General features: G+C 44.5%; 1 protein-coding gene across 5 annotated transcripts in view; it reads right to left on the reverse strand.

The window, feature by feature from the left end:
- LOC119221097 (voltage-dependent T-type calcium channel subunit alpha-1I-like) overlaps nt 1-27,750 on the reverse strand; it is a 116,189-nt gene that overhangs the window by 84,877 nt on the left and 3,562 nt on the right. The window lies entirely within an intron of this gene.

Here is a 27,750-nt window from a genome sequence, read left to right on the forward strand (position 1 = left end):
TGCGGAGGCATCCTGATAGCAATCCCCACACGTAGAGAGGGGCGACAGCGCAGAGTAAATCAGTGTCAATAGTCATTGCGCATTCATCCACGATTCATTTAGCCGCGTCACAGTGCTGTGGGAGTAGAAATGGTTTTCCATCTCGTGCCACTAAGCTCGCGAATGGCTTTGCTTCATCCGTGGATGTGGTACACTCACACTTACACGCACTCAGATTTTCCACAGTAGCAGTTTTTACACTACGACATTTAAACAATTGACATGTTTACAACAGAGAACACAATGCTGCATATTATTAGGAATTCAGTGAAGCAAAAAAAAAATGAAAAAAAGTGGGGTTTCTTTTCAGAAAGAAAATGTCATGCACAAAGTCCATATGTTATTTCCTTCTTTTCACTCATCACACCCGTGAGCCAGCTCACAAGCCCACACCAGCAGCCACAGCCACAGTGAAAGCATAATAAGATACCGGACTTGATGTCGTCCACTTGATTCTTGCTGGCTGCCAAAGGAGGCTGCCAGCGGGCGGCAAAGAGCCAGGCAAAGACTGGACATATGCACAGCGTTGTGCAGACAGAAGCCCCCTCCCCCACACACAGACACACACACACACACACACACACAATATTCGGCATAGCTGTTTAAGGCTCTCCTTTGCTGCATGTAAGTCATTTTAGGTCAATTTCTGCATTATTATTTCAAGCTGTGTGAATGTTTGTTTTTTTGACTAATGTGATATTTGCGGTGCAAACAGAAGCTGATACCTTCAAACTCACATGCGTAGGTGTGGTTCTCCTAATGTGCACGTGCGCGTGCATGAGTGAATGGGTTGGCTTGCACCTAATCCTATGGCAGGATTAACCGCTGGTGGGAGAGAAAACATTGTTTTTGAATAGGTTAATAGCATTAAAGGCTATTCATTACCAGCTGGGAGAAGAGAACAGTGGTGATTTCGTAGCCGGTATCTCTCACAGCTCCAGAGCTAATCCTCAGGTGGAGAAATCAATAACATAAAAAAAAGTCTCCCACCACAAACAGTGACACACCAACACATTAAGTCTCTCTCTGCCAAATAATTATGTGTTATTTTACGGTCATTTATAGTGCCAGGCATTGGCTTACCATGGCAACAGCTGCTTCCTGTGGAGTGTATTCTGACTCTGCTGTGTTTTACTTCCCATGACGAAGCTTCTTTAGGGAGGTCCGGCCCCTTTTATGGTCAACTTAAATTAAACAGACATGTTTGGAAGGATTGTGTTATTTGTGTGTGTGTGTGTGTGTGTTTGCAGTGAAGAAAGTCCAAAAATGGCATCACTGTCAAATTGGGTTGCAGGTTAAAAGTTCTCTATCCAACATTTAGAACATAAATACAGTGGCAAACCTCTATTTACGATGTAAAGGTTAAGTTGAACACGGTCTGAGTAGAGAATGAGTCAGCTCTCCCCTCTGCGTGTTCTGCAATCAGAGCTTCTTTGTGCTTAGTCCGCGCAGCCTCCAACATCTTTAGGCCACAGACTGTATGCAGGAAGTGATTGTGGTCACCAATACGATGTTAGACTGCAGTCTGAAGCCTCAAGTACAGCAATTTGGCTTTTTTGGCATCCCGTTTTTTGGCCATTGTTGATTTGACTTTTGGGAACCGTAGGTTACACTAGAGGGGAAAGCGAGGTAAAACTAAACGAAGAATGAGACTTTTTCTTTGGGCCAAAGAGGTTACAATTCAATTTCATGCACTGAAAACACAACGTGAAAGGGTTAAAGTTGTAAACAAAAACACCCACAACTATTGTATCTGCCGTCATGCACCAACCGCCAAGTCAAATTCCATGTATGTCTGACATATTATGGCGGTAAACGTTTCCTGATTCCTGATCCTCAATATGACCATAATTGACTCAACATCATGCTGTATCGAAAAGGACTCGACACCAGCGCCTCAGACCATACACTCATGCTTCATTTGTTAACTAAGCTATTGAGGTGAGAATTGAGGTCATTTTCTTATCGACTTTTTAAAATCTTTTTACTTTTTGCAACAAGTTTAAGGTACTCACGTTGGTATTACTTTCCCCTACAGCCATAAGGCGGTCACAGCAGATAAGTCCGTCCAGCTGCTGAAGTTCAAAGCCCACCGTACAATTCTCTCCCATTTTTAACTCTGTCAGCATGCCACTGGGATTAAATCCTTCATCTAACTATTGCTGCTCCTTTACTCTGACTCTTTTTTTTTACAATATCCTTCAATGCCGGAAAGGCTTCCTCTAAATGTTTTCTTTTGTGATGACGACTGATGAATGCAAAGTGTGAGAGAGGGAGAAAGAGAGAGAGAGAGGCCCCCACTGCTGTGTTAGCACACAAACACATTCACACTCTGAACATACACACTGTCACACATTAACACCCTTAATTGGGGTAGCGGATATACAGTCACCCATTTAGCTGCACTCTGAGCTAAAGGCTGTGATGAGCCATGGAAGGAACTTGCTTCCCCCCTCCCACACACACACACACACACACACACACACACACTGCGACAGTCTGAGACAGACACAGGAAGAGGCTGGATGGAAAACAACAGTGAAAAACATACTGTGGATGCATAAGGGATTTGGGCAACGCTGTTCTCATTTCAACCGTTTCGTGATGCCAATTTGAATTTTGAAAAAGCAATGAAAATCGTTGTTTTCAGTCCTCTCTGGCTGTTTATGTGGAAATCAAAAATCTGATGTAGGGATACGAGGAACGACAAAAAATCCCGGCGAGTCACGGAAAGAGGTCGAAACCGAAGGCTCAACATAAGGAATTGGAAAGCTTCCATTACTTTTGATAACTGATGCCTGCCGTTGTACATGTTTAGAATTCTAGATGAAACTCGCAATGAAGAATTATGTTTTATGTGTGTTGTGCCCCTGAAGCTAGAACGTTGCTAGTTGTGAATCTTTGGTCTTTCTCCTTCTTGCAGTTCGGCAGTGAGAGGACTGAACTCGTGGTCTTTGACTTACGACACTTAACATGTCACGGTAGGAAAAGCACCTGTTTAGATTAAATCCAATGAAATGCCTCAGTTTCCCGTTGCTGGTGATGTGCATTCAAGCTCTAACTACCATGTCTTAGATGGCCTCCCCATTTAACCACAGGTGAGTATACCTGTGCAGCATATGGGAAGAAAGCTGATTTCCACAACACCATGATGGTTTATATATGTACATTTCCAGTGTAATATGATAATTCCACTTGGTAAGGAGACACGTGAAGTTAGGCTTGTATATGTACATTTGTATGTGACACTCCTCTTTGCCTCCTGCAAGCTAACACCATGCATATCCCCAAAAGTCGACGGATGAGATGGTGATTGGCAGAGAAGAGGAGGTCTCTGACATAATACTGTGCGCATGGCTAAAGTCAGTCATGTTGCTTTGAAAGGCAGCCCAAATGTACTGTTAAAGAAACTGATACTGAGTTTGACACACTATAGCACATCATTATTTATGTCATCAAAAAGAGCCTCACTGTTATGTTGCATTGGGAGTTATAGAAGTTAGAAGTTATGGTGCAGAAAGTTGCGTTGAGTGAGTTTTTCTTTTTTTCTGTTGCATGATTGGACGTGTGCATGATGTGTGTGTGTGTGTGTGTGTGTGCATGCGTCAGGTGATCTTAGCCCTGCACAGCTCTCACAGACAGCCAGGGATCTGACTGTCACACCGACTCAGCACAGCATCCAGTCGTCTCCTAAATTCTTTCTCTTACTGTGTCGAAACACAGTGGAAAAAACACAATATTATCATTTCATAACACGGACGCACAGTTGCGACTGGGCTAAAAAAAAAAATGAGTTGGAACATTCAGCATGAGAACACACCGGGCAGGTCCCCTGTGATTGCTGCTCTCCCAGATGTGCGTCAGGAGAAACATAATGCACCACTGGACCATTCAGACCGAGACGGCGTCTAATGCTGTTAGAATCATTCCGCGGCAGGAATCCCTTGACAGCACAACTTAGGCGAGCCAACCTGCGAACAAAATGTTGCACGCACACACTTTTGCCCACGTGCACGCGCACTCGCACTCGCACTCGTCGGCCCCCGTCGGGAAATGCTTCATCCAGTGACCTGAGACACAGCAGTCAGGGCGGCCATTGCTCGGCCATCAAAGCCACGCATCGCTTGTTGCTGACACTTTCAATATATGACTATCAATGAGAGAGCATAATGTTTGTATAAAGCAGCCGGGGGGAGCGGAGAGGGGGGGGGGGGGATGATTAAGATGTCTGGCTTCTCGAAAAGCCAAAACGGCCTTCTAAAATGAGATAAACGTGACGAAACACATCATTCCATACATTTCCAAGTGCGCCCTGACAAAGGGAGTTTAGTGCCATGCTGAAATTCAAATGAGTCGACGTCAACAAGCTGCGGAGCATGATTGCAACTTTATTCATGTCGGGGGGGAAATGGCTTTGGGGAGAATTCGCTGGCTGTTGGAAGTTACTTGCTCATTATCAATCTCAGCCTCATTGTTTTCTTTATAGCGGCAGCTCTCTACATTTCACCAGCCCGGCCGCTACGTGTCGGCGGCACAATGTGGAGCAAAGCGTTCCTACTCGGAATAACCCTTAAGAGATTAGAAGCAGGATGTAGAAACGCTAAGTCAGAGTAACTGTTGTGGGCTCAAATATCTCTCCTGGAAGAGCAAAGGAGGAGAACATGCGGCGTCGACGCTATCAGGCTGACAGGCCGTCACAGAGGCAGAGCCCACGAGCTGCAGACGTTTAAAAGCTTCATGTGTCGAAAACCAGAAGGTTTTTAGCAGTTCAACGCAAGGGCAGGATTAGTTCAACTCAGGTAAGACTACATTGCCAAAACCACCCGTGTTTTATCTCAAATCCATCTGCTTCATTCGGTGTTCTGAGCTCGCTCCAAATTGGGTCATTTCGTTGTCCGTCCACCAACGGGTCATTAAATCCACGTCCACAGTGTGGGCCGATTGGCTGTTGAACCTGCAGCGACGGCGTGACACATGCAGGTATTTCAGCTTCGAGGTGAGATGTGGGTGTCAGTGCGGCATGATCCTGACTCGGCAGAGTGGCCACACTGGCCCTGATAATTGTTATGGATCTCAGACCAGTCGAGTGGGCCGATTTACTCCAGGCAGTGTGTTCAGCGAAAAGAACATTCCACCGGGCCACGCTGAAATTACAGGTTGTCATATTTCTGGGTTCCACGAAAGCCAATTGACACATGTGAATATATATACTAGAGCGTATTTCTAAATTCAAGTTAAATACCACCCTGTACATAATTTTGTAAAGTGTTTAACTGGTAATTTGGGGATTACAGCATCACGCAATCGTGCAGCTCTTTTAGCCTTTCCCAATGTTACTGGAACAAACACCAAGGAGACGGAGCGGGGACCTAGCGTGTGTCTGCATAGTGACTCTGTGGGTTTTTTTGTAGATGAATTTATCATGAAAACTTGAAAACTGATAAAATAAGAATATACTGTCCAATCATTGTGCTTCATGTTTTGATCTGAGGAACGAATGAAAGATTTTCTTTTGATCCTTCCTCAACCTCTCGTGTCCCTTTTGGATTTTTAAATTTCCAGCTTCCATTTCAGTTTCCTAATCTGCCTTGATGTCCTCCTCCCCCTCCACTCGATCTCGTACCCCCATTCTCCCCCCCCCTCTCTCCCCTTTCCCTGGCTCTTTCTGTAGCTCTTCCACCCCTCTACATCTTCCTTCTTTTCTGAAAAACCTCTCCCTCAGTCACACTGTCTCTCCGGTTCTCTACGATGAGGAGAATATTGAGCTCCGTGTCAGAAATCGTATTTAGAGGCTGCCAGCAGATTACACTGGAGCAGTGGCCCCATCAGCCTAATCTGTTTAAACAGTATTAGCTTTTGCCGAGCAGCAGGGACGCTCCTCTACGTGCACTTTAAGTCAGCACGAGCGCTCTGCTGTGTGACATGCAACTGTAAAACAACCACAGGCTGGACTTTATAATATTACATGCTGTTGCATCCAGTTATTTAACCACGTTGCAACCTGCTAACCTCACATTTCATTTCACTATCTTTTTTTCAAAATTATTTAATTTAATTTTCATTTTTAGACTCACGTTAGTTCCGTTTTTGTTTGGTGTTACATGTAACTTGGTATGAATGATGCAATGGATACATAATGCATAATTAATAATGAACAACAAGTAGTCCATTCAGAAAAAAGGGATATTTTACAAAAATAATCAAAGTAATTACGGCTAAAAAGTTTTTTCTTCAGAGTATGACATACGCACTCTTGATTTATTATTTTTTTTCTGTTTCGGATTCATTAGATGCGCAACTCTGTTAACTCTGATTAAAAATCCTCAGTTTCACATTTTCAATCAACCCCAAAAAAGGCTGAATCAAGCCCGTCTTCGTATTCTGTCGATGTTTGGACATGATTCATGTCAAGCGAGGAGGGAGGCAGAGGACAGGATGCAGGACCGAGACCACGGCTGATCTACTCAGGAAAAAAAAGCTAAACTGCTGCCGAGCCTGTTATCACCACATTTATTACCATCTTTGTTTGTGTGCACACACTCCTGTGTGTTATTGACTGATTTATAACAGGCTCCCCAACACAAATCCATATTGGCGAGGGAGTGGTGGTCCAATAATGCTGCCAATGATTTACTATTAGAGCTCTTGTTGTCATTCTCTCACCCTGATAAATGACACGCTTTTCCCTCAGGCTGCCCGTGTGTGAGCCTGGGGTGGGGGGGGGGGGGGGGGGGGGGGGGGCGGGTTCACACTTGTAGGCGTGCTGGATAAAACAAACGGTCAATCTTACGGGCCGACGTGCGAGTGCTTCTAAACTGCAGCGACCCGTCAACCTTTAGTGAGTGTGTGCGTGTGTGTGTGCGTGCGAGTGTGTTTTCAGGCTGCGAAACCAGCAGTTGACAGTTGAGCTTGACTGGGGGGGGGGGGGGGGGTGGCTGAGCATGATGGATGCACATTAGGGACGGACTGCTCCAGGGCTGCAGGTGTACGTCTAATATGAGCAGTTCGGTGTATGCCTCAGTGTGTGTGTGTGTGTGTTCCTGCAGTGCACCAGGTTTTTTTTTTTTTCAATACCGTATCTAGTGAGCAGCAGCAATGGGGACAGTGGGTGCAATTGTTCCCAATTGGCTAAAAGCTACACTTATTTTTCCTCATTTAATTGGCCAGAGAGGATTGAGTTTAAGCGTAAAACCGTCCGTGTGGGTCTTTGTTCAGAGCTTCTTGCATCACCGCCAACTGTGAGTGGCTGCAACACCACTCCGATCTACCCTGGAAGTTTGATTGGCTCCAATTAAAAGTGAGCAAAGAGCGTCAACGTCACACCAGCCAAGGAACCCCGTGAGGTAAATGTGGGATTCACATGGAAAACAAGGAGATGATAGGGAAGGAGGGGTGATGGAAAAGGTAACAAACATTTCTCCTTCACTTCTCTGCAGAGGAAGAAATGTTGAGTCGCACATCCGTCAGCTCTCCTCCCAGTTGCTTACACGCTTTTGACAGGGAGCTGCCATCCAAAGTTTGAAAACTGGGTGGAGAAATGGCAGGAGGTGATTGTGCATTGTGTGGAGCTGTGTGTCTGAGCGAGAGAGAACCAGACGAGGAGGCCGCCGCGGGGAGAGAAAGAGACGTCAAACCTTGATATCCAGCCCCGAGGAGGCAAGCCTGAGAAACGATGCGTTCGAGTTCCAGGTCCACGTGTTCCATCCACACGTTGTGCATGTTTGGGAGTTTGTGTTTTTGTGAGTCTTCTGAATGCAGAGGGTATCTTATTAGTAATAATTTCAGTCACATCTGAAGCAAAGGGGGGGGGGGGGGCTTGGTTAAAAGCAACCTGACAGAAAAGCACTATGGGTAACTGTTTATGACCAGCAAATTGCTTTTATATATATATGAAGTCAGAGCTCCATGGGCAAATTGCATCAGAAATATAGAGATGAAGGAAGAGATAGAGGGCAAAAAAAGTTGAGGCAACAGAGGTGAGTTAGACAGAAGAGATGGAAACAGAGGGAGACATAGCAAGAGGGAACGCTGTAAGCGAGGGCGACAGAGAGGAGGTAAGAGATGAAAGGACAGGGGAGGACAGGAGGAGGAGGAGGAGGAGGAAGAGGACAAGAGACAGGCAAAAAGGAAAAAGAGAAAAACAAAGAAAGCTGACGTGTTTTACAGCGGTTGCGGCTCCTCCTCATACACAAAGAGAGACAGAAATACGGGGAAACCTATTAAAGCCCGTTTCAAAATGAACCCCAAAACCCGAATCCGTCCACTCCCCTCTCTCCCTCCCCTCCTCACCCCTCTTCTCAAACCTCGTAGCTCAGAAGAAGCCAAGCTGCCCAACCCAGTCTCCAAAAAAAGCGTGAAATGGCTACGTTGGTCCACCGTGATAAACGTAGTCATGTTACGTTTTCCCCCAAAATAACGTTACTATGTTACGTTTCTTTTGGCCCATTCATTTACATTGCTTTGCAAATAGGTCACGTGACTATCAAGTTTCCCGGTAGCGAAAAGAAAAACATGGCGGACGGTCAGCATAATCTCCGTGAAAAACACAATATTTTAAGAAAGCATCAGCATTTGTATGCATTTCGATGGCATTTCTAGCGAGAAGTATGCGTTATTCTTTCATAATCTTCTATCAGAGACTGTAGAAGACCTTCCGTTTATTCGTTTCTGCGAAGATTTGAGTGTCCCTTTGGCAAAGCGTGGCTACGCAACGCCTTTAACGGCGCATTATTAAAAAAACACTTCCAGTGGGGGCGTTACCGTAAAGAAGCGTTCAGCCTTAAAGCCACTAATCGCCAAACAAAACAAACTCAAAGCACTCGAATCACATTATGACTTTTTAAACATAAATTCCGTTATTTTTATGAGTTTTCAATGAAAGAATGCATCATTTCCGGGGGTAGGCATGCCCGGGACATCCCGAATTATGGGCAATTTTGATTTGTCCAGCTTTTTGACAGCTCCAGTCCCGACTTCTAATCACAGCCTCCTAAATCAATGACGCGCCTAAAACTCTCGGATCGAACATTACGTCTTGTTTACATGGGAAAGGGGGGCGGGGCTTCGCCCTCAGAGCGGAGCGTCATTTCTCGCTCCACACGTCTCCTCTTTTTACTGGCCAGGAAAACGGGCGATCTATCCCACGTGGGTCTGGCTCCATTCCATTGGCTCTGACGAATCCATAGAGAGGCGGGACTTATCATTTGCCCGGCAAACGGAGAGATTTGAGCTGCATTGCTTCCACTGTGCGTGAAGTGGCCGTGAGGCCTCCACTAAAGTCTCTCTCTATTTGTTCTGCTTTACTCAATAAAAGTAAAACCTTTACAGATATACTGTCCACACACTAGGCTAACATAATGGAGACTTCCAGGCTTCGTCCTTTATGTTTTATGGGGATAAAGCCCCTGTAAGTAGTTTTTTCCCAAGCAAATCTGAGTTTCTTCTTTTTTTGTGTGTCCCATACAAATATCAAAATATATATACTGATTTTCACATCCAAACACACTCACTTATGTTCCCTTTTATCATGACAACAAGAAATTTCAAGATATACCTTTTGCTTTCATAAATCATACAGTTTTAGTGTGTAAATGCCCAGCAGTGTACGGTCCGAGGGCCCCTATCGGGCCACTTGTTAGATGGGTTTGATGGGTTACCGACTAAAATATATGCCCCCACCCCCTAACTTGATTTAGGTCTGTTGCCTCAGGGTAACTTGTAAATATAATAAGTCAAACAAGCAATGTAAGCATTAAGAAAGTAGTGCATTTTGAGCACATTAACCACAAATGGATTCAAACATAAATTCAAAAATATTAAACAAAGAAATGAAATGACCAACACTGTATGTACAAAATCCACATACAAAACATGTAAACTTAAAGGGCTTGTTTGTGTCAAATTTTATGGCATACACATTCAACTGGCCTACAATAACCTGAAGAATGTCTTAAAATACTGAAGGGGGGGACATGATATCATTAGAAATGTTATGCCAGAGGGAGCACAGAATGTATTGTGGGGTGTTCAACAAGGAGGATTTTCAACCTCTACTATGTCTCCATCCTCATCTTGATCGACAGACTCACTGTCACTATCATCAGACATGCGTTATCCTAGTTTTAGTGTGTAAATGCAATTTCCAGCATGAGACCTAAAAAACGCCTACAGGAATAAAAGGGTTAAACCAGATACAACTTGCTTGTTTGACTTATTTGACTTATTATATTTACAAGTTTCCCTGAGGCAGTTAGGGGGTGGGGGCATAAATTTTAGTCAGTAACCCATCCAACCCATCTTAAAACTCAGTCGAAGGAGTCTAACGCCGGAGTCACAGGGTGCAACAAAACTCTGTAGTGAAAAAAGTGAAGGCCGAGGCATGCTGGGTGAGGTGCGATCCCGGCCCTTTTGGGACAGTGTTGTGCCTGAACGCGTTCATAAACTTGTTGATATTTTGGGCGAACGTGAACTCAACGTACTGTATTAATGCCCGATGAACGTCACTGTTCTCGTTCATTCTGGTGTCTATGAACATAGCATCAAAGAATCATTAGGGAAATGCTGTCCCCTCAATGCTAATGTAAACCCTGGTTGGATAAGGATTCAAATTGGATAAGAAGATTAAATCTGATGCATAGCTTCAGTGTTAAAACTGATAAAATAATTGCTGTCTGTGGTTCTGGGCTGTGGCAATAATTTTAAAAAAAAATAGCTCGCAGCAACGTATGGAAAAAAAGAACTGAACTAGTTCATTTTTTGGAACCGTGAACTTAGTTCAAATATTTTGAATTATGAACTGAACTAGTTCCTTTTTAAAATTTGTAAACTAAACTTTGAACTAGTTAATGTAGAAAGTAAACTTTCCCAACACTGGCTATAGGACCCCGGAAGATGATGAACTATGCCTGGGAAGGGCGAAGCCATGCCGGTACGAGCATGATGTGCAAATTAGTCGTCAGATCAAAGTATAGTAGTGATAGACTAATCGAACCATCTAACAAGTGGCCCGATAGGGGCCCCCGGACCGTACACTGCTGGGCATTTACACACTAAAACTGTCATATTTATGAAAGCAAAAGGTATATCTTGAAATTTCTTGTTGTCATGATAAAAGGGAACATAAGTGAGTGTGTTTGGATGTGAAAATCAGTATATATATTTTGATATTTGTATGGGACACACAAAAAAAGAAGAAACTCAGATTTGCTTGGGAAAAAACTACTTACAGGGGCTTTATCCCCATAAAACATAAAGGACGAAGCCTGGAAGTCTCCATTATGTTAGCCTAGTGTGTGGACAGTATATCTGTAAAGGTTTTACTTTTATTGAGTAAAGCAGAACAAATAGAGAGAGACTTTAGTGGAGGCCTCACGGCCACTTCACGCACAGTGGAAGCAATGCAGCTCAAATCTCTCCGTTTGCCGGGCAAATTATAAGTCCCGCCTCTCTATGGATTCGTCAGAGCCAATGGAATGGAGCCAGACCCACGTGGGATAGATCGCCCGTTTTCCTGGCCAGTAAAAAGAGGAGACGTGTGGAGCGAGAAATGACGCTCCGCTCTGAGGGCGAAGCCCCGCCCCCCTTTCCCATGTAAACAAGACGTAATGTTCGATCCGAGAGTTTTAGGCGCGTCATTGATTTAGGAGGCTGTGATTGGAAGTCGGGACTGGAGCTGTCAAAAAGCTGGACAAATCAAAATTGCCCATAATTCGGGATGTCCCGGGCATGCCTACCCCCGGAAATGATGCATTCTTTCATTGAAAACTCATAAAAATAACGGAATTTATGTTTAAAAAGTCATAATGTGATTCGAGTGCTTTGAGTTTGTTTTGTTTGGCGATTAGTGGCTTTAAGGCTGAACGCTTCTTTACGGTAACGCCCCCACTGGAAGTGTTTTTTTAATAATGCGCCGTTAAAGGCGTTGCGTAGCCACGCTTTGCCAAAGGGACACTCAAATCTTCGCAGAAACGAATAAACGGAAGGTCTTCTACAGTCTCTGATAGAAGATTATGAAAGAATAACGCATACTTCTCGCTAGAAATGCCATCGAAATGCATACAAATGCTGATGCTTTCTTAAAATATTGTGTTTTTCACGGAGATTATGCTGACCGTCCGCCATGTTTTTCTTTTCGCTACCGGGAAACTTGATAGTCACGTGACCTATTTGCAAAGCAATGTAAATGAATGGGCCAAAAGAAACGTAACATAGTAACGTTATTTTGGGGGAAAACGTAACATGACTACGTTTATCACGGTGGACCAACGTAGCCATTTCACGCTTTTTTTGGAGACTGGGTTGAGCTGCCTCCTAATTACCTCATTTACATAAACATGCACATTGTGCAAGTGAGGGATGGGGCTGGGTCGTTTTAAGTGGAAGAGAAGAGGAAGAGGAGGGGGGTGGGGGGGGGGATTCACCTGGTGAAGAGGGGAAGAAGGAAGCTAGAGAATCTGTCTTCCTTCCCATATTCTGCTCTCTTTGTCCTCTCTGCATCCTCCTCCTCTTTCCATTTTTAGCATTTTCTGTGAGCTTCATTCTTTTCCCCCCACTCTCCCTTTTTTTCTCTCCTCTTGCCATTTGTACGTAGCTTAATGCCAACGACCATTATCCTCTTCCTCTCCCACGCGTCCCCCGCTCGCCTCCTCTGCTTTCGGCGCCGTCTATACCATCATCTCCCCCCCCCCCCCCCCAGTCTCTCACATCCTTCCCTCCCGTCACAACTCCTCTCCTCCTCTCCATCCCTCACAGGGTGCTGTGTCAGGTCTTTTCACCCTCAGCGGTGTGAAATGAGATTTGAATATGGCTTGTGGAGCACCCCCCCCCCCCCCCCCGCCCCACTCCCCCCCTCCCCCGCTTTCCCCCACGACACAAAAAAAACAAACACACGCAGACGAGGCCGCGTAAAGACAAAGGACCTGTTACGTTTCTGGAGTGCATCCTCGCATGTCAGGGGGAAGAAGATGAAGGTGAGGAGAGGAAGGAGGTGGGAGGAGCAGAGGAAAAGCGGGGCTGTGACCGAGACAAAAACTGCAGGGAGAAAGAGAGAGGAAGGGACTTTGATTAAAATGCAGTAACCTTCTTGTTTGCCCGTTTTTTGGGGGGGCATTTTGAGTGGAAACCCTCATATGAGGGAGCGAGAGAGGGTGGGATGGAGAAGAAGGGCGAACAGAGCTGAAATGGCCATGAAGTGTCAAGTGCTTGCCTCCTCTCCAGAGGAAAAGGGAGCGATAAGAAGGTTGCAGCACACACACACACACACACACACAGAGCAGGGAGAAACAACATGCGATGAACTCTGTCACTCCCACACAGTTTATACTGTCTAGAAGTATCAGTTCTGCAGTGTGTCACACACACACACACACACACCTCTGATGATGCTGCTGCTGCCGGCCCTCGGCAGATTGTTTCATCCGCCATGTCATCGCTTCGCCACTTTGTCCTATACGAGACATCTGGGCAGAAGGATCACGTGGACGTTTGTGCCAAATTTAAAGGAATTTGCTTTCCTAAAAGGACTAAAATACGCTTCATTAAAATGGGACGCATTGTGCAACAAACGAGAATTCAAGCTATTCGCACACTATCGATTCATATGTTTCTTTAACCTCTTTTTCCTTTTTCGTACACCCCTGCTGTAGCTGTTTTGTTGCCAAGTAATGCATGAAAGGCGACAACAGATTAGTAAAAACAAGTGTTTTGTGAATTCTGGCACACGTTTAGTGAATAATATTCGTTCAAGTTGTTTTCCCAACAAGAAAGAATGCGAGTCAGCGGTCACAGCGCTTAAAGCAAATCTTTTATCAAACCCTATAAATGCATCTCAGTACCATTTACCATCAAGTCAAAATTCCCCCTCCACGCTAAATCTGTTTCATGCTTTTCTAAAGAAGAGAAAATATAGCTCAGAGCAAGCTCTCACAACCTCAAATTCCAGTCTCCAAACATTTCAATAAATAGAGGATGGATATAAATATCGTTGCGTTATGTCATTACAAACGTCAAACTTTCAGGGACCGTTGAGAATGTGAGAGTTTATTCTTTATATTTTCGGATAAAATTGTATTTTGGATATTTCTTTCAACTCTGAATGAATTTTCCTTTTTGCTGAACTAGATTTATGTATTTGTACGTTTGGTATTGGAAAACAGTTCCAGCGGTGCCAAAAATCCATCTTCCACGTAGAAGCTGCCTGGGACCCTGGATTTACATTGTGGTTTCGCTCGGCTGATCTTAATTCCAGACAATGTGGTGTGCTGGTCGACCCTTAGTGATGAGGTCATATTGTTGTTAATGTGACAGGTGGGACGGATAAGTGGGGAAGTCCTATCGGCCACAAATTGACTTTAATAATCCCATCTGGAAGCCAAATCCTTAGTAATGACGAACGATTAATAGTATTAATAATCTCTATGTCTCAATGTCTTGTTACGAATGATAAACTCAAAAAAAAAAAAAACTCATTCATTTTCATCCAAGTAATAAGAAAGTGAGTGAGTGATTTGTTATGCAGATGTCAGCGATGATGCATTGCATGGAACAAAAACAAGCACGCCGACTAAATCCTTTCCAAAGCAAACTGTCCCGTACGGTGCTGTAGGGCAGCTGCTAAACCTTTCACTGATCTCCTGTCAACGAAAACACATCCGTTAAGGACTCATTTGAAGAAAAAGTCAGTGTGCTCGGGCGTAGTGAAGATTTTGTGATGAATTGCAGCGAAGCAGCAATGACGCCATCGTTTTGATTTGACTCCTGCTTTGACTCCCTTTCATTCAAAGCAAAGGAACCGCCTGCGGCTTGAGACACTTTAACCATGTCACAGCTCGAGTGCTTGAATACGGCTCAGAATGATGTCCACCTGCCTCAGGTACTTGTCTATACCAGAATATAAATAGGGATCTCTCTCTCTCTCTCTTTCTCTTTCTCTCTGTCTCTCGCGCCACACAGCTTCGATAATGCAGGACAAAACCAGCAGACAAAAGTTACACGACTTTGATAATTAGCTAAAGCAGATAAAGCGTCGAAAGAAATGCTAATCCTAGAAAATCCACAGTGCTGTTTTCCATCTCTGCTTCTTAGCCGAAGCCTTCCGGGAGAACACCGAGGGTCAAACGGAGGTGGAGGAGAGAAACCCGAGAGGAGCGGAACGAGAGACGGAGACGAGGGATCCCGGGGACTCACGAGAGGGAAGGATCAAAGGATGTGTGCCACGCCAGCCAGTGGAAGAATACTCTAGATGCGAGCGACAGGCGGGAGGAGGAATGGTGCACAGCTTTAAGGACCAGTAAGTGCTGTTTGAGGCCTCTTTTTATAAGGTTTATGTTTTCCGACAATGGTTTCATTCTCATCTGCAGAATCCTACTGCATTATTTTACCTCTGGTGGAGTTCAATGAAACCAGACTCATCCATGGAACTGATGGAACTGAAACACCATTTGGGATAGGTGATAAATACCACTCTAATATTTATACTGTGATTTTCAGCTTTGAATCAACTTTTTTCACATGCTAAAAAAAGGCTGTGTATTTTGTGTGCTCTGAGACAGAAATAATATTAAAGCACGTTGCATTTCTCAGCTGTAAGTCATTGAGTGCCTCCATTGTTAATTTTCAAAACAAAGCATGGTACAAATCCCCATTCTCCTGAGAGCAGTATGTGGCATTATCATCATCATCATGACTATAATGCGTCATGTGTGAATTTCATCACAATGCCATCTCACTTTTATGAAGCCACAAGCCGAGACGCAAGTGACGCTGTTTCATGCTCAGGTGCTCATTCGGATGAATCATCATTGTCCCACACGCCGCGTGTTACATAACTTATCAGAAGGGGATTCGACGCGACACTCACAGTGCTTCTGCGGTGGTGTCGAACGAGCTGAACATTTTGGGGTTATTACAGCACGTCTAATTGATCAAACCGATGATACGACAGAAAATTCTTTGCTCAACAAAGAGGGAGAACGTGAGAAAGAAAGCCGTTAAAAACACTCTAGTCCATGACATAATAAATCAGAGCAATCAAAAGAAGGAGTTCTTATTACTGAAGGAAACATGGTGACTTTAACCAAGACATACTGTTCCCTATTTCACCTCAAATCATATCAATTCCTGAGCGCCAAAGTTTCGGTTTCCCTCACTGGGCTGATTTAGATTCAAATGAAGATGAACAAAAAGAAAAAAGGTAGAGGCGGAGACGCGGTGACAGCGGGCAGAGAGGTCGCTCTGCACTGTCAGCCGTCGGCTCCCTCGGGAGTTGTTAAATGCATTAGGCCTGTCCACTGGGAAGCAGTCAAGTGATTAGCTGTACTTCAGCTTCGAGACGGAGAACCAGTCGAGATCCAGCACGCAGGCGCTCGTGCGTGTGAAGTGCTGATTAGGCAAGTAATTCCACTGATAAGACAGCAGCAACAAGGGTTTCGTGTGGAGAGAGTCACACATTAACACTAGATATAAATACTGTGTCGTATGAGACGGCATTAATTCACTGCATGACTCTGGACACAAACAATAGTAGTAATAGTAATAATCATGTAAAAAACAATACAATGTACACTTTTTCACAAAATAATGACTCAGGAAAGCTTTTGCTTTCACCACCCAATTGTTGCAGCCTCCGGGTATACCATCCCAAAAGTGAAGGCTCCAATTACAGCACAAAGGAAGAGCGCCAACATTGCACAACCTACACAGGAAGACGATAGTGCTTGTGTTGTCCCCGGAAGCTATCGGTAGCTCTCTCTCAAACCGTATCACTCCAACATGAAAACAGAAAGCGCTCACCGCGAGAGGTGCAAGCGTGTTGAAAATGGTATACCTGTGAATTTGTATTTCATTCTGAAAACAGCTAAACGGCCATCGAGGAGCTCGGCCTTGAAACCCAAACACACCGTGGACGAAATTAACCTTTGTTCAGGCAAAGAAGATTGATGAAAGACCACTAAAAGTAAATGCAGTTGTCTCAAAGTGATGAAGCAAAGACTGGTGTGAAAGTACCGAAACCATATTTACTATTGATCATCTGCATATTGTCTCACCACACACTCAGGACCCATGGCAGTCGGGAAAATTCAATTACCTCAACCTATGCAGAGAAAACGGTTGAGGAATGACCTTAAGGAAATGTCAAACTGAATGTATTCAGTTTCATTTTACGTGGAGTTAACATCTCCCAGAGCACCAAATTCATCATGCAGCGTACTTGTCGAAGGTAGGACACTAGGTATCCACGCTGCACTGTGCCAAATACCAGCGACCGTTTCAGTGCACACACACAGACACACACGATGCAGAACATGCTTCTGATATGTTGTCCAGCAGCCTGCTACCATTAAAGAGCCCCCTCCCCTTTACTTCAAAAGGCGATTCGACCAATCGGCGAGGCCTCATATGAACGCACAGACAAAACCCGATTCATGTATGTACGCTGTACGTGTAAAAGGGATCCTCAGAAGGCGCACGCTCCAGCTTGACCGTGTGAAATCATCCACAAAGACCAGAGGGCCGACATAGCCTTTGAAGTCTCCCAAAAGGAGCACATTAGAACCCCTATATGTCACGCTGCTCTTTGACAAAAGAGACAATCGCAGTGACGGCAACGTGCGCGGAGAGACGCTGACGCGTGGCGGTGATTTGATGATTTGACACGTACACGCGGGCTACAAATATGAACACGCCGCGGCAATTGTGTTACTTGCGAAGGCCCTCGGCCTTGGACGCACGGTAATAACGTGTCCCACGTTACAAAAGGGGGGGGAAGGAGACGCGCGCGAGCACCGCGGTGAAGAGCCGAGGCAATTATCTGAGGAACGATTCACCTGACGATCTTCAAAGGTCTCCCCTCGTTTCAATCCGTCTCTCATTTCTCTCTGCATCGCAACATCTAAATCCGTCCATCAGCGCTCCTCTCGTTATTTCTCCGTCTCACAAGGTAACCCGGTCTTTTCCATCTTGTTTTGTCCTTGGTTTCCCACGGTGAGAGCGGCAGCGCCTTTGCACCTCGGCTGGTGACATTAACAACGAGATCTGGGCATAATGATTCCATTGATATCGGTTGTCTGTGTCTCTCCGCTTCTCCTTGTCACTGACGTTGGGGTCAAAAAGAATGCAGCGTGTTGAATACTGACTGAGTAGCAGTTTTTAAATTGCAGATGCCATTGTGAGAAGCTAGAGGTCTGGGGCTCTGATCTATCTGCCAGTAATTGGACAATTTGAGTTCAAAGTCCTTTAATCAGCGGCCTTCAAAAAAATGATGCATTGATTCTGAAATGAAACGTTTTCTTTTCTCGTTTGCCTGCTTTCTTGAGAAATCCGCCAGGAACCATCTGTATCTGTAAAATCTGTAAGTCCTGATGGAAGCGCATTTGGTAAAAAAAGGTACCGCAGGATCAGGAGGGAAAAGGCTGAGACGCAAACGTAGCCACAGATCAGTTACGTTATCCGTCTTGAGTAGGTTACCCGAGGCAGACAATGGACACTGTATAGGACTGCCTGAAGGCACCGCATCACTTGGTGGTTTCGCAGCACATCGGGGAAGTCGACACCGAGCTGTAAATCACTCCCCACAGCAGCGGTCTTCATTTTTAACTTCGCTTCACCTTCCCCTCTCACCACTTCACTCAACCGGTTTGTGTGTGTGTGTGGCGTTCACGATCTCCACTCACTTGCTTATTCCTTTCCTTATTTTTCCCCACTCTCCGTCCTCCCCTCCCTCCCCTCCCTCCCCTCCGTCTGACTAAAAGGAAGAGCGGGAGAGAATTTACCAATCACAAAACACCCAGTTTCCTCTGAAGCTAACGGGGCTAAAAATACGAATGATTCGCTCCTCCATCTCATTACTCAGAAGGTAGATGTAGATGTAGATGCCACACACACACACACACACACTCTTGCTGGTCGGGCGGAAGAAGATGCCGACAGAATATGTAACAAGACAGACTTTTAAGGCTGTGCCTGTTGGCAGTCAGCTGCATATCTGAGTTTTTTGTGTGAAACCAGAAGCCTGATGTGATTTCTGCACTAGATAATGACATTCATCTTTTTAAGGGTACGGCCGTGTCGAAACACATTAAATCCTCTCTGTCATCATATACACCGACTAGACACACACACACGCGCGCGCACACACACACACACACACACGCACACAGACACACACACACACACACACACAGACACACACATCTAGTTAAGCCTCATTGTTTGTGTGAAAACTCTGAATGATGCACGGTGCATCGAGCACAACACGACATTACTTGTGTTTTCCTCACTTGCTAAATGAGTCATGTCCGATTCGGAAACCACTCGTGTGTTACTGTGTGTTTGTGTGAGAGCGAAAACTGGTGTAACATCAGCCTGAAAAATTCACAAAACACGGGGTATAATGAGACATTGGATACATGGCAGTAGTTTTTTGGAAATATTTTGACCTAAAATGTGTAGACTTTATTTTTTTTCCAAGACATTTCTTAACCTAATATTTTTTTACTTTCATCTCAACAGTTTTCAGCATATTTTCCCTTTTTCTTCCATATTTCTTTTACCAAATATTTTTCAACTTTTTTTCAAATTAGTTTTCAACCTTTTCATTATTTCTCCAACCAAACATTTTTTATTTTTCCCCCCAAATTTTTTAACATATTTTGACTATTTTTGCCACAATTCAATGACAAACCTTCCAGAAGGAATTCCAGGTGGCTCGTTTTCAAACACAAAAGGAGAGGTTGGATAAATAGTAACAAGCCAGCGAGCTGTAGGAGGAAGAGGACAAATGCACATACACATGTACATGCAAATATACATGTCCCTGAAGTACAGCAACATACTGTATATCCTCTTGGTCATTCCTCAAACAACCAAGTATCGACTCCCGCCCCTTGCACACACTATATGTGTGTGTGTGTGTGTGTGTCGGCAGCAATGAAAGTGCCCCAGGATGCTAGTTGCCTCTCCAGGGAAATGAAGTGTTGTCAAAAATAGAAAGCTTTCATGGTCTAGTTGTGCGCTTGTGTCTGCGTCCACAACACATTCAATTTCCACCCTTAATTGCCTGTTCCAATAGAAAGAATAAGTACGATAATATTATATTACTGGACTTCATCTCCCTCTTATTGGGAACACTTAACGACCAACAGGTCTCTCATTGTAGTGTCTAAGTGAGCCACTCTGTATGTTTTTCATTTTTCAATCTATAAATTCATTCATCTATGCTCACAGGCTGTGTATTTTTGCTGTGGATCTGGCCCATTTTATTCTTTAACTGTGTGTGTGTGTGTGTGTGTGTAGAGACAGATGGTCTCTGGTCATTGTCCCAGTGGAGTAAAACACTCTAGAGATGCTGCCGCCAAACAAGGTGTCAAGTGTCAACAGTAGTCTGCTCTCCCTCTCTCTCGTTTCCTCAAGACATCGCATATGTTGTGCGATGATCATCAGAGGGTCAGCCCGTTCCGGGTCACACAGATGAATGTATACGTTTTCTGACTCTCACTTATTGGTCCAAGGATCGGATCCTCATATTTAAAGTGTACAGTGATGAGCGTGAAAGTAAGCAGAAACTATGGCTTGGTTGGAATGAAATACCATTAAATTGCCCCTTTGAATGAGTTACAGGAGTGAGCTTAAGTACAATCCGCTATAAATCCTTGCTTACACATTTTGATAAGATAAATGCTCACTCCATTAAACACAAAAAGATGTTCAACTGTGACCTCGCTGCATTCAGGAGCAGCGCAGTTTTTGGACCCTGAAGAAAGCCCGGGGCTGAGATGTCAGAGTCAATCAGCTCAGTGCCATTCAGGGAGCAAACTGTAGATTTTGATGTCCCCCCCCCCACCCGCTCCCCCCCCCCCCCCCCAACATGTCTAACACCATACCTCAGGATACGCACTCACACGCTGGCGTTTTTTGACGCGCTAAGCTGTCCGCTGCCCAACCATCCATGAATACTTCATGTGGGGCACAACAAGAGCTCGTCCCCGAGACGCTTGTTCCGAGACGCTCGTCCTCATCGTCTCTGCCTCCATCTTGTCCTGGCTGAACGGAGGGGGGCGACGTGATAGAATTTCACGAAACAAAGAAGGGATTGATTGCTAAATGAGCCATGTGTGGGGGGGCAACGTGGAAATTAATTATTAGTGCGACACAGTCCCGGCTTGTGATCAACAAGACTGGACCTGTGGAGCATTCTGTGTGTGTGTGTGTGTGTTTCCAATTAAATGCAGTGAAATTGAGAGACTTGGCCTGTAGGAATCTAATTACCAGAATCCTTGAGGGGAAAAAAGGTGCCTTCAGTGTGTCGGCACATCTTGCACTGGAGTGTGTGTATGCGTGTGTGTACAGGTGTGTGTGTGTGTATGAATACATTTATATATGTCTGGATCAATGATGGTTTGCAATGTGTGTTGCATTTAGTCCAGCCATGTGTGTGTGTGTGTGTGCTTTTTAGCCGCGTCTCCCAATAGTTCACGTGTTGTCTATATGTGTGTGTGGCTGTGTACCTGTGTGTTTCGCTTCATGCCTGTGTGCATGTTTGTGAGAGCCCCTTTCATGCTTGCGCGGCGAGTAGCTTCATTGAGAGGCCAGGGCTAATGAACCCGGACGACGAGGACGCGTGTTCAAAGAGGCCGCGGCATCCATCTACATCAAAAAACATTTTTTTAAACACAATAGCTCCACATGTCTGTCAGCCTCCGCTCTGGTCCTTAGAAAACACGGCTGGCGGGCATTAGAGAGAGAGAGAGATCAGACAGGTGGAGGCGGAGACGGATGGATGAAGGGAGGAGAGGGGAATCACGTTTACCTGACGCTGGAGAAAGACGCTTTCAAAATGTTTCTTTCTCCACAAACAATCGACTGCTGAACCATTTGTAACTTTCCCGTGTCCACATGCTTGATGGCAGCCATGCACATAAATCATTTTCCAGCACAGGAGGGCCCCGGCACTTTGAGAGCTCGCTGATGATCCGGTATAATAGATCTGAGTGAAGCTAAGAACAGATGCAGCTGAGAGATTTACCCCTTTGATGACCATCAACGTCTGAACCAAATTTTTTACAGCCGCCGTTGCTAAAGCTGTTGCGATATTTCAGTCTGGCTAACAAACTACAAGGTGCTCTGTGGAGTTTTGTTGTGTTCACAATGTGAACCCAAGTGTTGTCCCTGTTGTTCCATGAGGTCAAATAAACATGTCGAAAGAATTTCTTTTCTCAATTATGGATATGGATCTAGTGAGCCCCCTCTTCGCGGCAGCAGCAACATTACCAGGAAAGACATTGTATTTGAATAAAAAATAGCTAGGGTAATTTCAGGCATGGAGATAATCATCCTCTCTTTTGTGACAGAATAAATTGCAGTAGTCCAAGCTAATTATCACCAATCAACAGACCAAATAATAAGCAACTCTGTATCACACAAGAAAAAAACAACTTTGGACATTTAATCATTTAAATTCATGCAATGATTCAGTATGACACTGTACGGTCACTTAGGTGATGCAACATCACACCGTGTTTTCTACAGCCTAAAAATGTCAGCTAACACACACACACTCTCTCACACACACACACACACACACACAGTCACACACGCCCTGCCATGCTTCCCCTTTCCAAACTTCATCAACGTCATCTAAGGCTAATGTTCTATGTCAGGTAGCACGACGACAACAATTACTCATTCCCACAAACTCCGACCTCACACCGCTCTGATTGTCGCCTGATGTGTCGTGACGCGTCTGTGACAGTAAGGATGAAGGAGCGGGATCCAAATGTCACCAGAGCGATGACGGTGCTTCCTGACAAACTGACTGGGCCTGGTTCCAATCAGCGAATAATACCTGCACTGTGATTGGGTCGGTGGGGGCCACCGCTTTCACACCCAAATACCCGTGTACAGGATATTCAAATAAATGGATTGGGAGGCAAGACTTTAAAACGTGACGTATATCTGTGCGACTGGGTTCCGTTCAAATTTGTGGAAGCTGTATTTCCTGCACATGGACACGCACGCCCCCAAACACACACACACACACACACACACACACTACAATCATTCAATCAACAAATAGACAGAGTGAGGACTGACATTTAAACCCCTGCAGCTCTCAGTTGTGTGTCTTTGTGTGTCTTTGTGGGTGTGTCCAACATCTTAAGATGCAAAATAGAGGGACAATTTTCAGGCTTTCACAGGAGAGAGAGAGAGAGAGAGAGAGAGAGAGAGAGAGAGAGAGAGAGCTCATACGTCCATAAGATGTAGAAAACTAATAGTCCGTTCGGCTGTTTTCTGACAAGTGTCAACAAAAGCCCATTTAAGTTGCTCGTAGCGCCTCGTGTTGGCAAAGGAGCAGGGGGAAAAACGCGATGAGATGGTTATAATTACATTCATAATGATGGAAATGATAATTACAATCATGATGATGGCAGTAATGCAGCTGATGATGACAGGGACCGAGATGATGACAACGCTGCTGATGAAAATGTGCCATCATGTTACGGTTTTCAATCCCGATGACCTGGAAGACGTCAAAAAGTGATTTTGTTAACGAAGAAACAAACTCATAGTCACTTATTCAGAAGTCTCGTGTTCATTTCACCTCAAACTGGAGGAATTTGTTTATTCCTGGACTGCTTTTGATGTTTGATCAATCTTACGTCTGATCGGAAATCACAACTCTCAATTGGCCTCTCGGGCTGTGAATGGAACATAAAAGCAACGTCTGGCATTCAGACAGCCTGCAGATTCTTGGATGACTTTCTGAATCCCAATGCTTCGCCGTGGAACTCTGGCAACATCATCTTTGTTATACTCATGCCAATAAAACATATTGAACAGAATTGACAACAAGAGATAGAATCAGATGAGCGCGGAGAGCTGTTTCTCATAGATAAGCAACATAACCCAACTAATCCACTGGAATGTGCCCCTGGGTCTCCAAAGCTGCTGTTGTCTTGCTTCGAGTGTGTTCTTTATCTCTTACTACGGTGAGCAAAATATGTTCATTGCTGTCACATATATTTTTTATAAAGAAATAGAAATGTCACAAGTTCTTATAATGTAATTTCCAATTGTGAGTTCTGTTTGAGACTTGGTGTCTAATGAAGCATTTATTTGAAAAAAAAAGAATAAACTCATCATTCTGTAGCTCAGCTAGATGATCAAGGTTTAAGGTGTTGCTCTGCGTAGAAAAAACAACCATTTTGCATTAATTTGTTCTTTTCAATTAAGAGAAGAGCCATTTCAGAAGTCATGATTGATAACAACAATTTACAAAAGGAATTAAAAAGCTAAACTGTTCCATTACCTCACGTATCCCTCAGAAGTGCTATATGATCCATTAATCAACCAAGCGAAATGCCACAAGACATAAACGCTAAGGGAGCGCCACTTTGCTCTAAAAAAAGGTCACCAATCGCCGAGGCGGAGGCGCCGTTTGTTCACATCGCTGAGCAGCGAGCGGACGGAATGTGGTGTCCGTCAACACGGCTTAGTGATGGTGGAGCGGCGTTGAGATCGCCTCCCTTACTGGTGTCAGCCTGTGACAGGTGACAAAGCAGCTGCAGAAGATGCACACCGAGGGACCACATGAGTGTGTGTGTGTGTGTGTGTGTGTGTCAGAGAACAGGAAGGAATAGGTGCATAAGAGTGTGTGAGACACTTTTCTGTTAAAAGTGATGAAGTCTGATCAGTTGATAGTGTTTTGTTTTTTGCACAGTTACAACTCAGCAATCTTACAGCATCGCATCAATGTTTACATACTGCGCAGCTGGTGTACTGCCAGTAAAGTCAGACTCACCAGAGTAAAGGGAGCTTGTTAGCGGAGTGGTGTGTGAGGTTTTGTGTGAGGTGGGTGCAGCTGATCATTAATGTGGAGAGCAGGTGTGAGGTTGGATGTTTCTGGGACAACGGGACATTCTGCGGTGTCTTCTGGGAGCTTTGTGGTCCACATTCAACCAAACAGGAGAAAGCCTTCTCTCTCTTTCTAGTACACACTAGTTTACTTTAAAAAAAACCTCCACCTCTTTAAGGGGGCGGATGTGTTGCGTTGATTACAGCAGAGTACACTGACCGAAATTCTGCATATTAAAGTCAAAATCATAAAGAAATGTCAGCGGCTACCAAAATGAGAGCTATTTTTAATTTAAAAGAGATGTAACGCAACAAGTAATCTGAGCTTAAGTCTGAAAGCCACAACTTTACATCCTTTGGAAGAAATCTCATTCACTTTGCTTTACACCCCTCTCGAGCCTACGTGATAATTATGATGCTATACCTCCAGCATTCAGTTAGTTTAGCTTAGCATAAAGACGGACACATCTGCCCCGCCTATCCAAGTCTGCCTATCAGCATGTTTGAAGCTCACTAATTAACGGGTCAGGGGGCTGACTTCTTACTGCACATCTCTTCCTCAAGCTGTCTGTATGGTAATCCATCACAATTTGGGGATTCTAAGTTTGATTTTGTTCTTCGTGTAGTATGTCTAGATTCATACAAATGGGGGTGTTGCAGTCAAACATGTGAACACATCATTGTGCATTAAAAAGGAAACATTTGACGGGCGGAGGAAGCAAGTGTCGTTCAAATCCTTCTTTTTATACATGAATAGATGAAAGAGACCAGTGTGCGCCATGTTTTCAGAATGATAAATGTGAACAATGTTTTTTTACAATCCTGTTGTTATTTGCCTGCACAAAATTATCAAGATGTCCTCGGGAAATCTCAGTTCTGTATTCTTCCAAACAACTTTTACCTTCATTTCCGAATCCAACGGCACATTTTTATTAACAGAGCACACTTCAGCTTAACCAGCAGCTATCACCCGTCATGGAGCCAGAAGACTGCACAGTAATCCCTGACGTAACAATCACATCATTCTAAATACATCCAAATCCACACCACCCACATGCTGTGCAGCATTCAGCCGTCTATAATTGGGATGGTGTATGATGGGGAGACTGCTGCTTGTCAACAGAGATTAGCTGCAGAAGTGGCTGTGTGTGTGTGTGTGTGTGTGTGTGTGTGTGTGTGTGTGTGTGTGTGTGTGTGTGTGTGTGTGTGTGTGTGTGTGTGTGTGTGTGTGTGTGAGGGTTTGTAACTATTGTTTGCAGCTGAGCACACCGAGTGACAAACGCCTGGATTATGTGTGATACTGTAAGAACACACCACGTGCAAGCAACAACACCAATCTGAAGTGACACCAAACACAGACGGCAGTTTGTTGTTCTTCCAGATCCCAAATTATGCCTGAAAATGTACATTATATATATATCTCATCTCATCTCATCTTCAGCCGCTTATCCGGGGTCGGGTCGCGGGGGCAACAGCTCCAGCAGGGGGCCCCAGACTTCCCTATCCCGGGCCACATCTTATTTTCCAGTCCAGTAGGAGTCAGCTTTTAGGGACACAATGCCCTTTAGAATCTAAAAGCATAGCGTTATTTCTGTCACAAAAACCTTTGCGTTTTGCACAAGAACAGCAACTCCCAATTCATCATCACCAGCTATGACAGCAGCCACTATCGGTCATGCTCTCCGCCACCCATTCGAGACGCCGCAGTGAGGAAAATGATTGCTTACAGACGATAAATATTTGTTTTCGGGCAAGGAAGCTGAAAATAAGTGCAGGTCTGTCAAAGCAAAAAGGAGCTGAGCCGAGAAGACGTCCGGACGGAGCCCACCTGGCCCGTGTCTTCATTTGCTGTTGTCAGAGTGGATCAGGAAAAGGCCACCCGCTGCTCTTTTAAAGAGACAGGACCGCGAGGGTTGAGTCGGAGCATCCTGATTGGCTGAGCGCACGCATTCACCTTTGCAAACGGAACTATCAAAAAGGTATTTTTGTGATGCATCGTGATTCCGTTTAGTGCCGATATCTCTGTCTGTGAATTATTCGTGCGGCTTTGCTAAACTAGTGTGTATCTCTGAGAGCCAACCTCCAACTTCTGTTCCTCTTTGCAAACAAACAAGCCTGGGCCCCGTGCCTCACTGAAATTGTTCTGGAGTTGTTTAATGGCTGAGGAGGTTTATGCATTTGGTTAATTTGGAGATACTACAAACACCCAGAGAGCTTTTTTTTTTTTTTCTCAATTAAAAAAAACTTGCCATTTAAATCCAAGTGTCACCTGAGCAGCTGTGTATGGATTTAGTAAAAAGGCCAACAAAGTTCCCCTTTGTTCATACTATTTTGTCGACTCCTGTATAAGTGTACTGTACTTTGCATGCAATCTGTCGTATACACACACACACACACACCTTTGGCTACAACCTTCTTCAGACCTGTGCAGTGAGTGTACATGAGTCAACAGCCTTTGCTGCTAGTGGCTTTCACCGTGACTGACATTTCAAGGGAGAGAGAAACACACGCATGGAGGAAGAAAAGGGGTACGCCTGAGGGCCAGACCGCCCGATCGAAGATAATCATACCTCAAGAAGGGAGAAGCCTCCGGGTATTGTTTCAGACTCTCTTAAGGCTTATTTTAAAGATACATTCTCATAGTATAGATGAAAAATAAACTAAAAACTCTTATCGTTGTCAGACAAATAAGAGGCAGATGCGTTATCGTATCAGTTTTTGCTTTGCTCTCTCTCATTCTCCATGCTTCTCTTTTTGCATGATGTGTGTGTGTGTGTGTGTGTGTGTCTCACTGCTGGTGCTTGTCCCTCCACTCATCACATTTCCTGTGTCTTTGTTCACCATCATAGAATATCGACAGTCACA

Source organism: Pungitius pungitius, chromosome 12, assembly GCF_949316345.1.
Source record: "Pungitius pungitius chromosome 12, fPunPun2.1, whole genome shotgun sequence".
Lineage (NCBI taxonomy): Eukaryota > Metazoa > Chordata > Actinopteri > Perciformes > Gasterosteidae > Pungitius > Pungitius pungitius.